The 18286-nt window shown below is 34.0% G+C and overlaps 1 long non-coding RNA gene across 1 annotated transcript; it reads left to right on the forward strand.

Annotated features, from left to right (window-relative positions):
• Positions 1-1022: 1022 nt before the first annotated feature.
• LOC117200886 (uncharacterized) lies at positions 1023-17906 on the forward strand. The gene is made up of 6 exons (XR_007477146.1): positions 1023-1138; positions 1241-1389; positions 5412-5471; positions 11432-11585; positions 11759-11807; positions 12122-17906. It is a non-coding gene; the product is annotated as an uncharacterized LOC117200886 (long non-coding RNA).
• The last annotated feature ends 380 nt before the right edge of the window (positions 17907-18286 follow it).

Consider the following 18286-nt stretch of genomic DNA (forward strand, 5'->3'; position numbering starts at 1 on the left):
GGTAAAATACGTTACCAGAGCCTTATTACATGTAAGCTAAGAGAAGTTCTCTGAGTCTAGCACTGTCTATCTTCCCTTTATCACTCAAACGGGGGGGGAAAAAAAAAAGATAAAACACTTGTGAAAATAATAGCCCAGAAACTCAGAGACAAACCTAACTAAAACAATGAGATTTACTCATGAGATGATAGAACACTTCCCTTCCCACACGCCCTACCACCACTCTGACAGGGTACCCTGTAATAACAATGGATTATAGCTGAAAGAGCAGAAAGACACAGACACTATTTGATAAGGAGTTCTTACGGAAGCCCAAAGACAACAGAGGAGATAAAATCAAGGACACTAGAGGATTTGAAGCCTTTGGCACATATAGCTACAATAATCAGTTAATATTGTCAAACTCTAGAAAGATTTACATAAAATATCACACTGAGACCTGTTTATCAATACCTCAGTTCTTATGACCTGATACATTATGTTTGGCTTTCAACAAAAATTACAGAGGATACTTAGAGACAGAAAAATCAGTTTGAACAGACAAAGCCAGCTTCAGAACCATACTCCATTATGACACAGATTTTGGAATTGTCAAAATGGGAATATAAAGTAACTATGAATAATATGTTAAGAGCTCTAAAGAAAAATCAGATAGTATGTAAGAACACATGGGTGTTGTAAGCAGAGAAATGGAAGCTCTAAAATAGAATCAAAAGGATATGCTTTATTTCAAAATATCTTTGATAGGCTAACCAGGAGACCACACACAGCTAGGAAAAAAATAAGTGAGTACGAAGATAGGTCATAAAAAGATAGAACATACAAATAACTGGAATACCAGAAGGAGAAAAAAAAGAAAATGGAGCAAAAGAAATATTTGAAGTAATTGCTGAAATTTTTCCAAAATTAATGATAGACACCAAACAGATCCAGGAAGCTCAGAGAACATCAATTAGGATTTAAAAAAAAAAAAAAAGACATGTAGACATATTATATTCAAACTGAAAAAACACCAAACAGAGCAAATCTTAATATAATCTTAGGAGTGGTAAGGGGGTAACAAAACACCTTAACTTTAGAGACACAAGGATACAACTTATAGTAGATTTTTCATCACACCATGCAATCAAGAAGAGGGGTGAGTAACATTTAAACTGTTGAAAGGAAAATGGTACTAATCTAGAGTTCTATGCCCAGCAATATTATCCTCCAAAAGTGAAAGAGAAATATACTTTTTCAGGCAAACAAAAACTGAAGTAAATCAATGCCAGAAGATCTGTCCTATAAGAAATGTGAAAAGGACTTCTTCAGCAACAGGAAGGGATGCAAGTCAGAAACTTGGATTTACATTAAAAAAGGAAGAGCATCAGAGAAGGAAAACGTATTAAGGTAAAATAAAGCTTATATTTTTCTTATTCTTAATTGGTATAAAAGTTAACTGTTTAAAATAATAGTATTAAAAAGATATTGGATATTTAACACAACATTGTAAATCAACTATACTTCAATAAAAAAATGGTGTTTGATGATTACAGAATATGGATAAATGAAATGAATGATAGTAATGATATACAGGTAAAAGGGGGGAATTGGGAACACTGTTATAAGGTGCCTGAACTTAAAATGAAGTGGTATAGTTTTATTTTAGGTGGAACTAGATTAGATTAGTTGAAAATGTATATACATTGAAAACTCTGTGAAAACTACTAAAGTTTTTGTAGTATATGTGATGTGCTAAGAAAGGATATAAAATAGAATTAGAGATAATTCTTAATTAAAATCAGAGAAGGAAGAAAAAGGGAAGAAGTAAAATTAAGAACAAGGCAATAAATAGAAAATAGTTAAAACATGGTATATATTAATCCAACTATTCAATGTCACTTTGACATAAGTGGTCTAAATACACTGTTGGTAAAATAGACATTGTCAGAGTGGATCAAAAAAAGAAGACCTAAGTATAAACTGTTAATTAAAAAATACTTAAAATGTAAAGACTCTGAATGGTTAACAGTAAAGGGAGGATAAATATCAATATATACAATGTTAATCATAACACAAGCAAACAAACAAAATCTAAAGAAGTTATATTAAATTGAGACAAAGTAGAATTCAGAACAAGGAAAATTATCTTAAATAAAGAGGGATGCAGTATGACAATGAATGGATCAATTTTCCAAGAACACATGATAATCCTAAATGCACGTAACAACAGGAGTATAAATATGTAGGTAAAACTAGGTACAATGAAAGGATAGGTAAGTCCACTTACAGTTACAGAAGTCAGCATTCCTCTTTCACAGACTGATACATCAAGAAGGTAGAAAATCAGCAAGAATGCAGGTGATCTGAAAAACACCATTAATTACCTTTATCTAATTGAAATTTATAGAATATAGACTAGCCCATCCAACAACAGCAGAATACACATCTTTGTCAAGCTCACATGAAAATTCACTAAGATAGTACATATTACGGGCCATAAGATATACTCTAACATATATAAGATAGAAATAATACAAAGTATGTTCTTAGGCCTTAATGGATTTAGACTAGAAATCAAAAACAGATAGTTGGAAAAATTTCAAATTATTTAGAGATTAAACAACACGCTTCTAAATAACACATAGGTCAAAAAAGTAATATCAAGATAAATGTTTGAATAAATTAATTAAAAATGAAATGTAACATCCAAATTTGTGGGGTGCAGCAAAAGCAACTGCTTAGAGGGAAATGTATAGAATTAAATGTATATATTAGAAAATAAGAAAGATATGAAAAGAATCACCTTTGGAAAATAGAAAAAGGAGAGCAATTTTTTTAGGCTTTTGTAGATTTATTGATTCTCAGTTTTCAGATTGAGACAGATAATTAAGTAATTCTGGTGACAACGATTTACACATTTCCCCACTGTACCCCATGTCCCTACTCCTTTAACTAAAAAGCCCAGCAGTTCTACTTTGCTGCCACAGACATCAGACAATATTTTCACAATGTAAATAAAGGGGAGCATGATATTCACATAATGTTGGTATTTAATGTTGATGAAGTTAGTGGCACAGGACAAGTTATTTCTTCAAGTAACATCATATTTTCCTTTGGCCAAAACGTGGAAGCCAGTCCCAACCAGCTCAAGAGCAATTTAAGTATATAGCAAGCAGAAGAAAATAAATACAAATTAGAGCAGAAAACAAAGAAATTAAAAGTCAGAAAACAATTAACCAATCCAACTAAACCATAAGTGGATTCCTTGAAAAGATCAAAAAATTATAAACCTCTAGCCAGGCTACCTAATTAAAGGTGAAAAGACACAAATCGCTAATACCATCAATGAAGGAAGAGTTATCACTACTCATCCCACGGACATTAAAAGATTAATAAAGGAATACTGTGAACAACTTTGTGCCCATGGATTTAATAATATAGGTAAAATAGTCTTACACCTTGAAAGACATGAACTACAAAATTTAACACAAGGCGAGATAAATTATCTGAATAGGTATATATCTATTAAAGAAATTGAATCCATAATTAATCATCTTTCAAAAAAGAATGCAGCAGACCTAGATGGTTCCACTGGTGAATTCTACCAAACACTTAATAAGGTGATATTCACCCTCCACAGTCTCTTTCAGAAAATAGTAGCAGAGGAAAAAGCACTTTTTAATTCATTCAATAAGGCAAGCATTATACCCTAATACCAATACCATATAAAGATATTACAAGAAAGGAAATCTACAAACCAATATCTTTCATAACAGATGGAAAAATCTCAAAAAATATTAACAAATTGAACAAACAAGGCATTAAAATAATCATACAGCAGGAACAAGTGGGATTTATTCCAGGTATACAAAGACTAAAATCAATCACACAACATCAACATGCTAAAGTAGAAAACACATAAGATCATATCAATTGATACAGAAAATCATCTGACAAAATCCAATATCCACTCATGACAAAAAAACTATCAGAAACTAAGAACAGTTTGGAATATCCTCCCCTTCATAAAGAATGTATATAAAAAACTGATGAAACACTGGATGCTTCTTTCCTAAGTGCAGTAAAATGTTTATTCAATGCACTACAACATCAAGAAAAGTAAATAAAAGTTATGCAGATTGGAAAGGGAGAAATAAAATTATCATTGTTTACAGATATATATACAGAAATATACATATGTATATATATATAAATTATTTTCCTATATAACTTCCATGAACAATTAGAATTTAAAATTAAAAGGGAAACATATCATTTACATTAGCACCAAGAAATGAAATATGTAGGTGTATTTTTAACAACATGTATATAGGAGGAAAACTACAAAACCCTGATGAAATAAATCAAAGAACATATGTATGTATACATACAAATCGAGAGATATTTTATGTTCAGGGACTCAATATTGCTAAGATTATCAATTCTTCCCAACTCATTCAATAGATTCAATGCAATTCCAATGAAAATTCCATCAAACTAGTTTGTAGGTACAGATAATCTGATTCTAAAGTTTATAAGACAGAAGTCCCAGAATAGACAAAGTAATATGAAATAAAATGCAGTTGGAGAAACTATATTATCGAATTTTTTTTAATTTATTGGATTGAGATAACATTATAACATTGGTTTATAACATGTAAGTTTCCTGTATACAACATTATGATTCACTTCTGTGTACACTACCATGTGCTCACCATCAAGAGTTTAGTTTCCATCCATCACCACAGAGCTGACCCCCTTTACCCACTTTTCTCTCCCCCCTCCCATTTTCCCTCTGGTAACCACACTCTATTCTCTGTATCTATGTGTTTGTTTTGGTTTGTTCATTTATCAAAAATGTTTTTTAATATTCCACATATGAGTGAAATGATACGGTATTTATCTCTCTCTATCTGCCTTATTTCACTTATAGTATACTCAAGGTCCTCTTATAGCACACTCAGGGTCCACTAATGTTGTTGCAAGTGGAAAAATTTCATCTTTTTAAGTCTGAGTAGCATTCAGTTTTACGTATTACATACCACATCTTTATCCATTCATCTATCGATGAGCATTTAGGTTGTTTCCATATCTTGGCTGTTGTAAATAATGCTAGGGTAAATGAACATAGGGGTGCATATATCTTTTCCAAATAGTGTTTTCATATTTGGGGGATAAATACCCAGAAGTGGAATAGCTAGATCGTATGGTAGTTCTATTCTTAAGTTTTTGAGGAACTTCCATCCCTTCACTGAGCCTGTTTGTCTTTAGACCTGAGATGAATCTCCTGGAGGCAGTGTTATTTGGTTTTTGTTTTTGAATCCGTCCAGCCACTTTGTGTCTTTTGATTGGGGAATTCAATCCATTTACATTTAGGGAAATTATTGATAAATGAGGCCTAGTACAGCCATTTTATCTTTTGTTTTCAGGTTGCTCCATATCTCCATTTGTGTCTCTGCTCCAGATGTATGTTTTGTGGTTATCATCAGGTTTGTATAAAACCTCTCATAGATAAAATAGTCCTATTTTCTGCTGATAGCATTTTACCTTCATTTGCCTGTAAAGGTTCCATTTTTTTCCACTTCCTTATTTATGTTTTTGGTGTCTCAAATTTTCCCTTTTTATGTTGTGAGTTTGTTACCAAACTGAAGTAGATATAGTTGTTTTTACTGCTTTTTTTCCCCTTCAAGTATATGCTATACTTTTTAAATAACCTATTCTGATATAGAGTTGCAGTGTTCTGATTCTATTTATTACTTTACTCCAAGTTTTGTGTACTTATGCCTTTTCATTTTAAGTAGAAGAGCTCCTTTCAACATTTCTTGCAACGCAGGTCTAGTGTTGATTAAATCTTTCAGCTTTTGTTTGGGAAAGCCTTTATTTCTCCTTCATATCTAAATGATAACTTTGCTAGTTAGAGTATTATTGGATGACAGTTTTTATCTTTCAAAAGTTAGAGTATGTCATTCTACTCTCTCCTAGCCTATGAAGTTTCTGCTGAGAAATTTGCTGATAGCATAAGGAGGGTTCCTTTGTAGGTTACCATCCTTTTTTCCCTGGCTGTTTTTAAATTTCTTTCTTTGTCACTGACTTTTGACAGTTCTAATATAACTGTGCCTTGGAAAAGGTCTGTTGAGGTAATTGTGCATTCTCTTAGCTTCTAGACTTTTATATCCACTTGCTTCCCCAAGTTTGGGAAATTCTCAGCTATTATTTCTTTGAATAAACCCTCTGCTCCCTTCTCCCTCTCTCCTGGGATACTCATTATTCTAATGTTGCCCATCCTAATAGAGTGGGATAGTTCTCAGAGAATTGCTTCATTTTTTTAGATCTTAATTCTCTTTCTTCTTCTATCTGTATCATTTCTAGATTTCTACCTTTGAGCTCGCTAATTCTTTATTCCTGTGGTCTTCTCTGTTAATACTGCTTTCTAATGTGTTCTTCATCTTATTTACTGAGTTCTTCAGTTCCAGAATTTGTTTGGTTCTTTTTTAGACTTTTAATTTCTTTGGTAAAGTATTCCTTCTGTTCACTAATTTTATTCCTGATCTCACTGAACTGCTTTTCTGTGTTTTCTTATATCCTGTTGAGTTTCTTCCTGATAATTATTTTGAATTCTCTGTCAGTTAGATCTCAATATCCTGTGACTTTAAGTTTGGTTTCTAGAAAATTGTCATTTAATTTCTGTGATACTATGTTACCATGGTACTTCACGCAGATTTGCTCCTCTGCATTTGAAGTAGTAAGCATCTTTTTTCTTTAGGTAAAGCCTTTTTTTTTTTTTTTACTTGATTCTAATGACTCAACAGTTAGTAATTAGAAGCCTTTCTTCTGTTTTTCAGTAGGTGACTATATAACACAAGTTGGGTTTTTTTTTCATGTTTTTTTTTTTAACATCTTTATTGGAGTATAATTGCTTTACAATGTTGTGTTAGTTTCTGCTGTATAACAAAGTGAATCATCTATACGTATACATATATCCCCTCCCTCTTGTGTCTCCCTCTTACCCTCCCTATCCCACCCCTCTAGGCAGACACAAAGCACGGAGCTGATCTACCTGTGCTATGCAGCTGTTTCCCACTAGCTATCTATTTTACATTTGGTAGTGTATATAGGTCAATGCTACTCTCTCACTTCATTCCAGCTTACCCTTTCCCCTCCCCGTGTCCTCAAGTCCATTCTCTATGTCTGCGTCTTTATTCCTGTCCTGCTCCTAGGTTCTTCAGAACCTTTTTTTTTTAGATTCCATATATATGTGTTAGCATAACACATAGCACAAGTTTTGGATTTCTCTTACCTGAATTGCCTCTGGTTGTATTTGATAATATGCATTTTTTCACCTCTGACAGAGGTGTTGCCCATTCTTCCTGCTGCTAATGTCATTGGTGCTTTGCTGCTGGGGGTCACTGGCATTGCCACCTGGGGCCATGAGATGGGGAGGGAAAATTGGGGGATCCAGGGCTTCAGGTGCCTCTGCCAAGTCCGGGGTTGTGTGTGTCATCACTGTGGGCAGGGAAGGCAGAGTTGTTGGGTACCTCTGCAGCTGGAGGGAACAGGGTCACAGGTCCCTATGCAGCTGCTCACTTCCCTGTAGCTGCAAGTGGCACTGCAACCAGGAGGTGGGAGTCTGTGCCACTTCCTCTTATGCTACTAGATTCTCTGAGGCTGTGAGCTCAGCCATCTGGCCAGAGGTCCAGGATCACAGGCACCACCTCTGATATTCCCCTGGTTTCACTTTCTCTATGTGTTCCAGTGAACCCACCTTTAGATGTGTAGATGTGTGGATTTACCCAGCATCCTGGTATGTTGAGCAGAGGCACCTTTGTTCAGTTATGGTTGTTTTACTGGTTGTAGATTGAAAGGAAGAGACAAAGGGAGCATATCAGACCACCATGATGCTTACATCACTTTAATATTATCTAATTTTTGTTTTTTTTGTGGTACGCGGGCCTCTCACTGCCGTGGCCTCTCCCATTGCGGAGCACAGGATCCAGACACACAGGCTCAGCGGCCATGGCTCATGGGCCTAGCCAGTCCGCAGCATGTGGGATCTTCCCGGACCGGGGCACGAACCTGTGTCCCCTGCATCGGCAGGCAGACTCTCAACCACTGCGCCACCAGGGAAGCCCTAATATTAACTAATTTTAAGCCTTACTATAAAACTACATTAATCAAGACAGCATCGTATTGGTGATAGACACCAAGATCAGTGGAACAAAATGGGAGAAAACAGAAATAGATCCAAATAAATATAGTCAACTGACCTTTGAAAAATGAGCAAAGGCAACTCAATAGAGAAGGAATAGACTTTTTAACAAATGGTACTGGAAAATTTGAATGTCAATATGCAAAAAACAAAAACAAAAACCCCAGACACAGACCTTACATCATATACAAAATATAATTTAAAATGGTCATAGACTAAATGTAAAACTTTAAATTCTAAATTTTCTAGAGTAAAACATACAAGAAAACCTAGCTGACCTTTGGTTTTGCCATGAGTTTTTAGATACAATATCAAAAGCATGACTGATGAAAGAAAAAATTGATAAATTGTATCTGCTTAAAGTTAAAAACTTCTGTTATGCAAAAGTACAGTTAGGAGAATGAATACCCAATTCTCAGACTGGTAGAAAATATTTAAAAAACACTTCTATGATAAAGGACTTACATTCAATGTACAAAAGACACTTAAAACTTAACAATAAGAAAACAAACAACCCAATTAAAAATTGGCAAAAGGTCTGAGCAGATGCCTCACAAAAGAGGATATAGAGATAGAAATAAGCATATGAAATGATGTTCAACATCCTCTGTTGAAGAGGATTAGAGGACTGCAAATTAAAATAACAATGAGTACTGGTACATACATATTGGAATGCCTGAATTCAAAAATATATGACAATAACAACTTCTGGGAAAGATGTACAGTATTATTATTCATTATTGGTTAGAATGTAAGGTGGTAGCCACTTTGTACTACAGTTTAGCAGTTCCTTGCAAAGCTAAACATAGTTTTAGCTTATCATCAAGCAGTCATGATTTTATGTATTGAGTTCACTGATTTTAAAACTTAAGTAAACTCAAAAACTTGCATGTAAATGTTTACAGCAGATTTATTCATATCACCCCAAACTTGATGCAACTAAAAAATGTCCTTCAATAGGTAAATGGATAAACTGTGGTATATCCATATAATGGAATACTATTCAACAATATAACAAAATGAGCCATCAAGCAACAAAAAGACATGAAAGAAACAAATGTATTTATATTGCTTAATGAAAGAACCCAGTCTGAAAAGGCAACATACTCTATATAGGAATCAGCTATCTCAGTGGTCCCCAAACTTTTTGGCACCAGGAACCAGTTTCGTGGAAGACAATTTTTCCACAGATTGGGGTGGGGGGTGATGGTTCAGGCGGTAATGCAAGTGATGGGGAGCGGCAAATGATGCTTCACTAGCTCGCCCACCGCTCACCTCCTGCTGTGTGGCCCGGTTCCTAACAGGCCGTGGACCAGTACCAGGGGTTGAGGACCCCGGAGCTATATGACATTCTAGGAAATTCAAACTATAGCGATGGTAAAAAGATCAGTAGTTACCAGGGGTTTGGAGGAGGAGGGGAGAATTAAATGGGTGAAGCACAGGGGATCTGGGAAAGCACTACGGTAGTGTAGTTATAGATACGTGATATATTGCTTTGTCCAAACCCACAGAACTTTACAGAACAAAAGTGAAATTTCATGTATACAAACACAGATTACAACAAAACAACGTATTTGTATTACATGTGTATGAAATGATCTCCCTGATATGAGTGGGAGCAAAAGTTACTGATCTAAGTAATTGAAATGAGTAGAGTCTGTAAGACTAAGGCAAAAGAAACTGGATAAGCACCATGCCTTAGTTTATAAAGTTATTTCCCAGGGATGTAACAGTGGGTCCATAATTCTGACACTGCTGTACATGTACACTTGAACAATTAAGCAAATGGGTGGCAGATGGTTGGAGCTAGGTTTCTCACGTGTTGGAACATGGAGTTAGAGATAAGCAAGGGGGGAGGATTCTAGAATGATCTATGTAGTAAAGGATTAGAGTTTGAGATTTCAGTATGAACTCATGTTTAGCTTAATATGTGTGTGTGTATATGCAGCTATATATAGAAATGTTTATGGGTCTGTGTAAATAATAGGTGTATACACACACACATATTTCCTTGTTCTGTCAGGTGAGATGGCTTACACCTAGCAGCAATAAGCACATCTAGCACACAGATCTTGGTTTCTAATGCTTTCTCAATGAAAGAAACAAGATTTTCTTGCAGAAATGTCTAATTCTAGGATTGGGGCATCAAGTATACATGATGAACCTGGAACAATCTGGCTGTACAAGAGAGCAAGGAAGTACTCCAAAACAAAAATGAAAACAAAAGCCTATAATGATGGGAGTATGTCAGGGGGACATGGGAGCCATCTCAAAGAGCTCCCAATGGCCAAATCTGGAACAAAATGAGCAGGGAAATAAGTACAGCAGTATTGGATTATAACCCAAGGTATAAAATAAACAACAATTAGTCTATTCTGATATAAATCAATGATGAATTAATAACTAACTGGAGGAGAAAGGAAAAATACTCTGTTGAAGAAATCCAAATATATTAAATTATGTAGATTCCTCCCCTCCTACATATTGACTTCCTTCCAAAGAGTACAGTATGGAAAAGGGGCTGGAAAAGGAGGTGAAGAAACCTGACTATTATTTGAGCCATATGACTATGGTTAATAGCAACAATATAAGCCGTGTTGATAGTATTTATCATTTATATGATGTAATGAAAATATCACTTTACTTCTGTGGTATTCCTCTGGAAAACCCATAACCTCAGTCTAATCATGAGAAAAATATCAGACAAATCCCAATTGAGAGATGTTCTACAAAATACCTGACCAGTACTTTTCAAGAAGTGTCAAGGTGATCAAAAAGAAGAAAAGTTTGGCAAACCTCTCACAGCCAAGAGGAGCCCGAGGAAAGATGACAATTAATATGTATTGATTCTGGGTGAGACTGTGAAACAGAAGAAGGACATTAAATAAAAGCTAAGGAAATATCAATAAAGCATGCCTTTAGTTAGTCATAATGTATCAAAATTGTTTCATTAATTGTAACAAATGCACCAAGCTAATATAAGACACTAATAATAGGGGAAACAGGGCATGGGGCATATGGAAAATCTTCATACTGTCTTCACAATTTTTCTATAAACTTAACCATTTTAAAAATTAAAGTTTATTATTAAAACACTTTTTACAATTAATTTAAGGTAGAGGTGATGTCATCTTTATCCAAAAATGTTCGCATTTCTTTTCATCAAGGCCTTTAGCAATAATAATCACCTTATCCAATCAGAATTGAGGATTGGTGTATTTCTAATTTATTCTTTCTCCTTAGGGTGTTCCTTTGAAGTCCCATGCCAGAAGTTTGTTTTTAAAAAAGAAGAAGAAAGAAAGAAACTATTCTCATTGGAAACCCTGATCTACAACCTTTGTTTTCCTAGCCTCCTGAATCTGTCAAAATTCTGCACAGGTATTCCCGTTCTCAAAAGGTACAATAGGCAATTCTAGAAACTGTCCCCACATCCTCAGCTCACTTTTGTGAGGTTCCCTCCTTTGATTTATCTGGATTTTCATTCCACAATTCTTGTTGCCTGCATCTTTCTTATAAACCTTCAAAGAGATGTTTAAACAATACTATTTTTTTTCTATTTCTTCTCAGGAGGTTATCAGACCAAACCCCTACCCATCATTATAATAAGTGAATCCTTAAGGTATGTTTTTAAGCATAAATCTGCTTTCTAATGGGTTCTCCATGATAATTTAACTTTGAAATGTATTTCCTGGACTTAAGTAAATTATTTTAATTTATGAGATCATTCAGAGTTCTACATTTTGATGATAAGACTTAATACTCAAATAATAACAAATATGCCTTGGACAAAATTGACAATTGTGTTTTTGGAACCCAGATCATTTTAATTCTAACCTATTACTCTTCCCACTATACTATACTTTGCACAGATTGAATAAGAACTACCTAGACTGAATAATGTGTTTTCATCTGCTTTCTCCTTCTTTCTTCTAGGAAAGTATGGTCAAATGATAACTGAATTAGATGAAAAGAAACAGGAATATCTTTATAAACCTAGATTCTTAACACTGTCTCCAATCCAACAATGACTTCTGCACTTGTGTATATGGTGGACTTCAAGGGACAAAATCAGTAAGGATGGCCAAATAAACAAGAATGAGTGGGAATTTATCTCCCTCATTTAAACTTGCATCGAGTTACTGCTATACTGTAGTTTTAAAAAAAATCTATCATCTGGACAAGAATATAGGTTAAAAATAATCTGGTGAGCTTCCCTGGTGGCGCAGTGGTTAAGAAACCACTTGCCAATGCAGGGGACATGGGTTCGAGCCCTGGCCCAGGAAGATCCCACATGCTGTGGAGCAACTAAGCCTGTGCACCACAACTACTGAGCCTGCGCTCTAGGGCCCACAAGCCACAAATACTGAGCCCACGTGCCACAACTACTGAAGCCTGCATGCCTAGAGCCCATGCTCCACAAGAGAAGCCACAATGAAAAGCCTGCACACTGCAGTGAAGAGTAGCCCCTGCTCACTGCAACTAGAGAAAGCCCACAAAGCAACGAAGACCCAATACAGTCAAAAATAAATAAGTTAATTAATAAAATAAAATAATTTGGTAATTTTCTCTTCAATTACCTTTGTTATTTACATTTATTCACGAATTAGTTTTAAATATATTTATTAATTCTTCAAATTTTAAAAATTTCATATTGATATGAGTAATTGGCAATGTAGAATTTAATTATGTGTATTAATTGTGCATACTGCTACATTGCTAAACTTTTTTACTAGTCCTAGGATATGATTTGTAGATTCTATGGTATTTTCTACATTCTACATAATCATGCTACCTATCGATACAGAAAGTTTTATTTCTTCTTTTCCAATTGTATTTTTTTCTTGTCATATAGCTGACCCTTGATTTATTCCTGATACTCAGAAGTTAAAAGCTTTTTTTTTTTTTTTTTTGCTGTTAGGTATAATGTTACCTCCTATAGCTATTTTGTAGATGCCTTTTATCAGGTTAAAGGAAGTTCCCTCTATTCCTAGTTCTTTGAGAGTTTTTGTCATGATAGATAGTTGGATTTTGCCAAATACTTTGTCAGCATCTATTGGGATGATCATATGATTTTGTCCCATAGTCTGTTAACACTGTGATTTGCATTAATTGATTTATGAATGTTGAGGCAGCTTTGCATTGCTGGGATAAACCTCAGTAGGTGATGATCTAGTATTATGTTTGTATATTGGTGGTTCAGTAACACAAAATGCAAGATGCGTATGTCCAGACAGCAAAGACTGTATGAGTAATGTATATTAGTGTTGACTTATCTCAAGAATGCAGCACTTAGGAACTTGCTTAGAAATGTCTTAACAATAGTGCAATTCACATGGACTGTTCAAGGAAGAATTAAAATAAACTATTTTCTACTTTCTACTCTTTTTTAAATAACAGTAGTATTTGTCAATTATAAAATTTGATTAAACAAAAACATGTGACTTGAAGATATAAAAACAGACATTGATATTGATATTTATGTAAATGTTAAGTGCAATACAGTGAGTGGTGTGCAAGATGAAAGACTTATTGTGATTTTCAAGAAAAATTTTTCTCACTGAACAGAGCTACAGATATTTCTGGCTATTTTCAGGGATACAAAACCTTATAAGGAAACTACTATTGAATGTGTGTGCAACTTCCTATGTATATTTGGGCATGAGATTAGAAAAGGAAGATATTAGTTGCATAAAGGAATTCCTTTCCTCTACTGTCATCTTTGAATACAAGTTGCACTCATTTAAAATAAATAAGCATAGTGAAACTTTCTAGAAAGATACTTTGATAGAATTCTGTTGTAGATAATTGGTTTTATAATAGATGCATAATTTGACCCTAAAGTAAAAATCCAAATTAATTAACTTTTATTAAAAATAGTGATAGAAATATCTTATGTCACTGCAACACAAGTTTTTTAACTAAACACTCCAATGATATGAATAAAAACAAATCAAATCTTATTCTGTAATTAAACAAAAATTAATCAAGTGAAGATAATTACTTCCATAGAAATGAGACCTACTACAATGGGAAGACCTGCTGTGTTGCCTTCAGAAGTTACACCTCTTTACCTGACACTTCAGCAGGCTTTTCAAACAGGACTTCCCACTAGGCCAGATTTTCTAAATCCTTCTGACAGCCAAGATGGTATTTCAGATAGTGTATGTTCTTCTGTTTATCCAGGAACTCTCCCATGAAGTTTAAAAGATCAGTTTCACTATTCTTAGAAGCCAAGATCTTCAGTTCTTGTTGGACCTTGCTTAACATGTTCTCCAATTACAAAGCAGACTTTAAAGCTTTGTATAAGAAAACAATCTCATTTTTTCTGAGTGTAACATTTAAAACTTTTTTAAATATAATAATCTCCAGAATAAGCTTTTGTAATTTCATAAACTATAGGTTTAAAGAATATACTTCTGTAAGAAAGCCAATAATTTTATGTTTTTGTTTTTTTTAATAATTTTATGTTTTAAAGCATTATTCCAGTGCACTTGATTGGATATTTGATATGCCTTTTTTTTTTGCCTTTTAATATATTGTTTACTCTCTTTATTTATAAGAAATAAGATATTTTAAAATGAATATATTAAAGGACTAAAACTCATATTGCTTAATCAGAAGATAATGATTTGAGGAGATGATAATATAACCATACTAAACTATTTTTCATCCATGGTGGGCCTCATTGCATACAATTAATTTTCTCCATGTGCTTTAAAAATGATTAACAACATCTAGTTCTTTCAATAATTCTGTTAATCTCTAAAATGGAAACACAGAATCATAAGAGTTAAATAAATATTGGTACAGTTAACAGCTTCTGACAAGTTAAGACCCTTATTCAGATTTTGCTTGTCATAGCATTTCATGGATGCTAGAAATACATTCTTTCTGGAATTTATTCAATAAGTTTATGACTTTATGCTGATTTTTCTGAAGAAAAATTGTATTCACCTTTCTTAAAGGAAAAGAAAGAAGGAGAGAAGGAAGGTAGGCAAGAAGGAAGAATGTTCCACTTCGATGCCTGCCTTTTGGGATGTTTTCCTTTGTCTACTTCCTCCTTAAATATAACTGAAGTAGGCACTGTGGGGTATAAACTTTTGGGGACCATATAACTTTTGCACACTGCTTCCTGCTAGTGAAAATTTGGTAACCCAATAGTTATTTTTGGCTTTCACAAGACAGACTCATGTTTTCTTCGGAAATAAAATTTCCTTAGGAACTTAGTAAGCTCATAGTGTCTGCTTCCAGTCTGTTCCATGTACCAGTGACTATTCCCCATGTTCTTTTCCATACACCATTTTTATATCTATGTTGTTACTTTTCATACTAGCTCTGCCTCAGGAAGCCCACAGTGAAATACAGCTCATGGCTTATATACCTTCCACATTCACCCCGGTCCTGATCATGTGACATTTGTACAATAAGGCATTAGCAAGTATATTTCAGAAAACTGGTAAGTGCTTATAGATTGGGGCTTGATTCCTTGGAATGTGCTTGTTAGAATCCAGATGTGATGAAGAAAAGAAGCTCAAGCTAGAGTACTCAGTAATAAGAGGCCATATGGATACAGATCCTAAAAAATAAAAAAGAGGCCTTCTTGGATGTACCAGCTCCTGCCAGCTCTATGCAGTTACATGAATAACTTCTCCTAAACCTGAAGAAAAGAACAGCCCAGATGATCCTAGGCAACCCACAGAATCATGAGTAATAATAAATCATTATTGTTTTAAGCTACTAAGTTTGGGGGTGGCTTGTAACACAAGCCACCACCACAAGAGAAATACACTCTTGCTTTCTTATATTAAAGATCATTAGCTTGAGGCCATGTAAAAAAATATGGTTGGAAAAAGATTGGAGTCATCATCTTAATCTCCCACATTTTGGGTTCTAGAGAACTGGACTTTTCAAATCTTTGAGTCCTCTAATCTCAAGACTCTATGAGAATTATAGAATTATTATTATTAGAATTATTCATCTCTCTTTGCAACTTGCTGCATTTTATTTTTGTTTTTTTTGTAATACATTCTAACTGCCATTATACTAATAGTTGGTTATTTCAACCATTCCCCTAAAACTACTGGCTTGGTAGGATCACCTTCCTAATTCTTATAAGTGGTAATTGTTCCACCTGCAATTTTTGCTCCCTCTTTCCTTGATTTTAAATTATGAAGCCGGTGGAACATGTTTTATATTGTTAATGGGCACTCCCTGTTCCAACAAGTTGATCTGCTCTAACAAGGAGACCCAAAATATAATTATTCAGTAAGATGGAATTCTATTTCTCTCTAATGTAGAATGTTTCTTTTCCATGTTAACATTCCGAAAGCTAAGTTTCCTTTCTTCTCTTGTATTTTGATGGTTTGCTTTTGCTTTTTGTGTGTTTGTTTTATGGTCAGCTCATAGAGCACCATCATTATCTGCATTCAGTTCATAACAACATTAGAGAAGAGAGAGTTCAGTTAGAATTGCAGAATATTTAGTTATTTGGGGTCCTAGATATGTCAGTATTAATAAAGTAGGTAAAAGTATTTTTTTTCAAATAGTAATAAAAGGAAGAATGGGGGGGGGACTCTAATGTTTATCAGAATTAAGTGCCTCCCAAGATGACTTATTTAAAAATTTATCCTCTCTTAGAATCTCTATTGCAAGAACTTTTAACTAATTTTAAGGATATTGACATTCTCCTTTAAAAGAAGGGGGTTAGCTCTTTATACAAATTGTCATGTGATGTCTTTTTCTTAAAGCTAAATTCGAGGAAAAAAAGCTATATCATTTTTTCTTTCAATATATGCTTGTGTTCTTTGCATGAATATTAAGATCTTATAAATAATTGTTTCACCTGCTCCTACCCCATCCGTCTCTCATGTGACCACACAAGTTTTTGACCAGATAAATGACAAATTTGTGCCTCAACTTCAAAAAGTGTGCAGTAAATTTCTTCAAAAGCCGAATTTTATATTTTGTCTTGATCTTGACCCTATATGTGTGCATGGTATGTGCATGCACGTATGCATGGTGTGTGTATGTACATGTGTGTATGCATGTGTGTTCTTATTTTGAATACTGAAAGAAAAGCAATAAAAATATAGAGGATTTGAAAATTTACCATATTTTCATGAATAAGAATCAAACATAGCATTATTTTCTCATGTGTTTCAAGTATTTTATGATAAAAGTAATAAAATAAGGAACGCTCCTACACTGTTGGTGGGAATGTAAATGGATACAGCCACTATGGATAAAGTACGGAGGTTCCTTAAAAAAGTAAAAATAGAACTACCATATGATCCAGCAATGCCACTCCTGGGCATATATCCAGAGAAAACCATAATTCAAAAAGATATATGTACCCCAGTGTTCACTGCAGCACATTTTACAATAGCCAAGACATGGAAGCAACCTAAATGTCCACCAACAGAGGAATGGATAAAGAAGATGTGGTACATATATACAATGGAATATTACTCAGCCATAAAAAAGAATGAAATAATGGCATTTGCAGCAACATGGATGGACCTAGAGATTATCATACTAAGTGAAGTAAGTCAGAGAAAGACAAATATATGATATCACTCGTGTGGAATCTAATTTTAAAAAATGATACAAATGAAATTATTTACAAAACGGAAACAGACTTACAGATATTGAAAACAAACTTATGGTTACCAAAGGGGAAACGTTGGGGGAGGGATAAATTAGGAGCTTGGGATTAACATACACATACTACTATAAGAGGGATAACCAAGAAAGACCTACTGAACAGCACAGGGAACTCTACTCAATATTCTGTGATAACCTATATGAGAAAAGAATCTGAAGAAGAATGAACATATGCATATGTATAACTGGATCACTTTGTTGTACACCTGAAACTAACACAATATTGTAAATCAACTATAATCCAATAAAAATTTTTTAAAGCAATAAAATAAGTAGAAATAAATATTTTCCATCCTCTTTGATCCTGACTTCTTTTCCCTTTCTTTCTACTCTATCCCAAATATAAATAACATGTTTTCATTATGAATGGTTTTAAAATATTGTTATGGTTTTATATACACATAGTTTATTTATTAAAAATTAATATTTTTGACT

This window comes from Orcinus orca, chromosome 4 (assembly GCF_937001465.1).
Source record: "Orcinus orca chromosome 4, mOrcOrc1.1, whole genome shotgun sequence".
In the NCBI taxonomy this organism is placed as follows: domain Eukaryota; kingdom Metazoa; phylum Chordata; class Mammalia; order Artiodactyla; family Delphinidae; genus Orcinus; species Orcinus orca.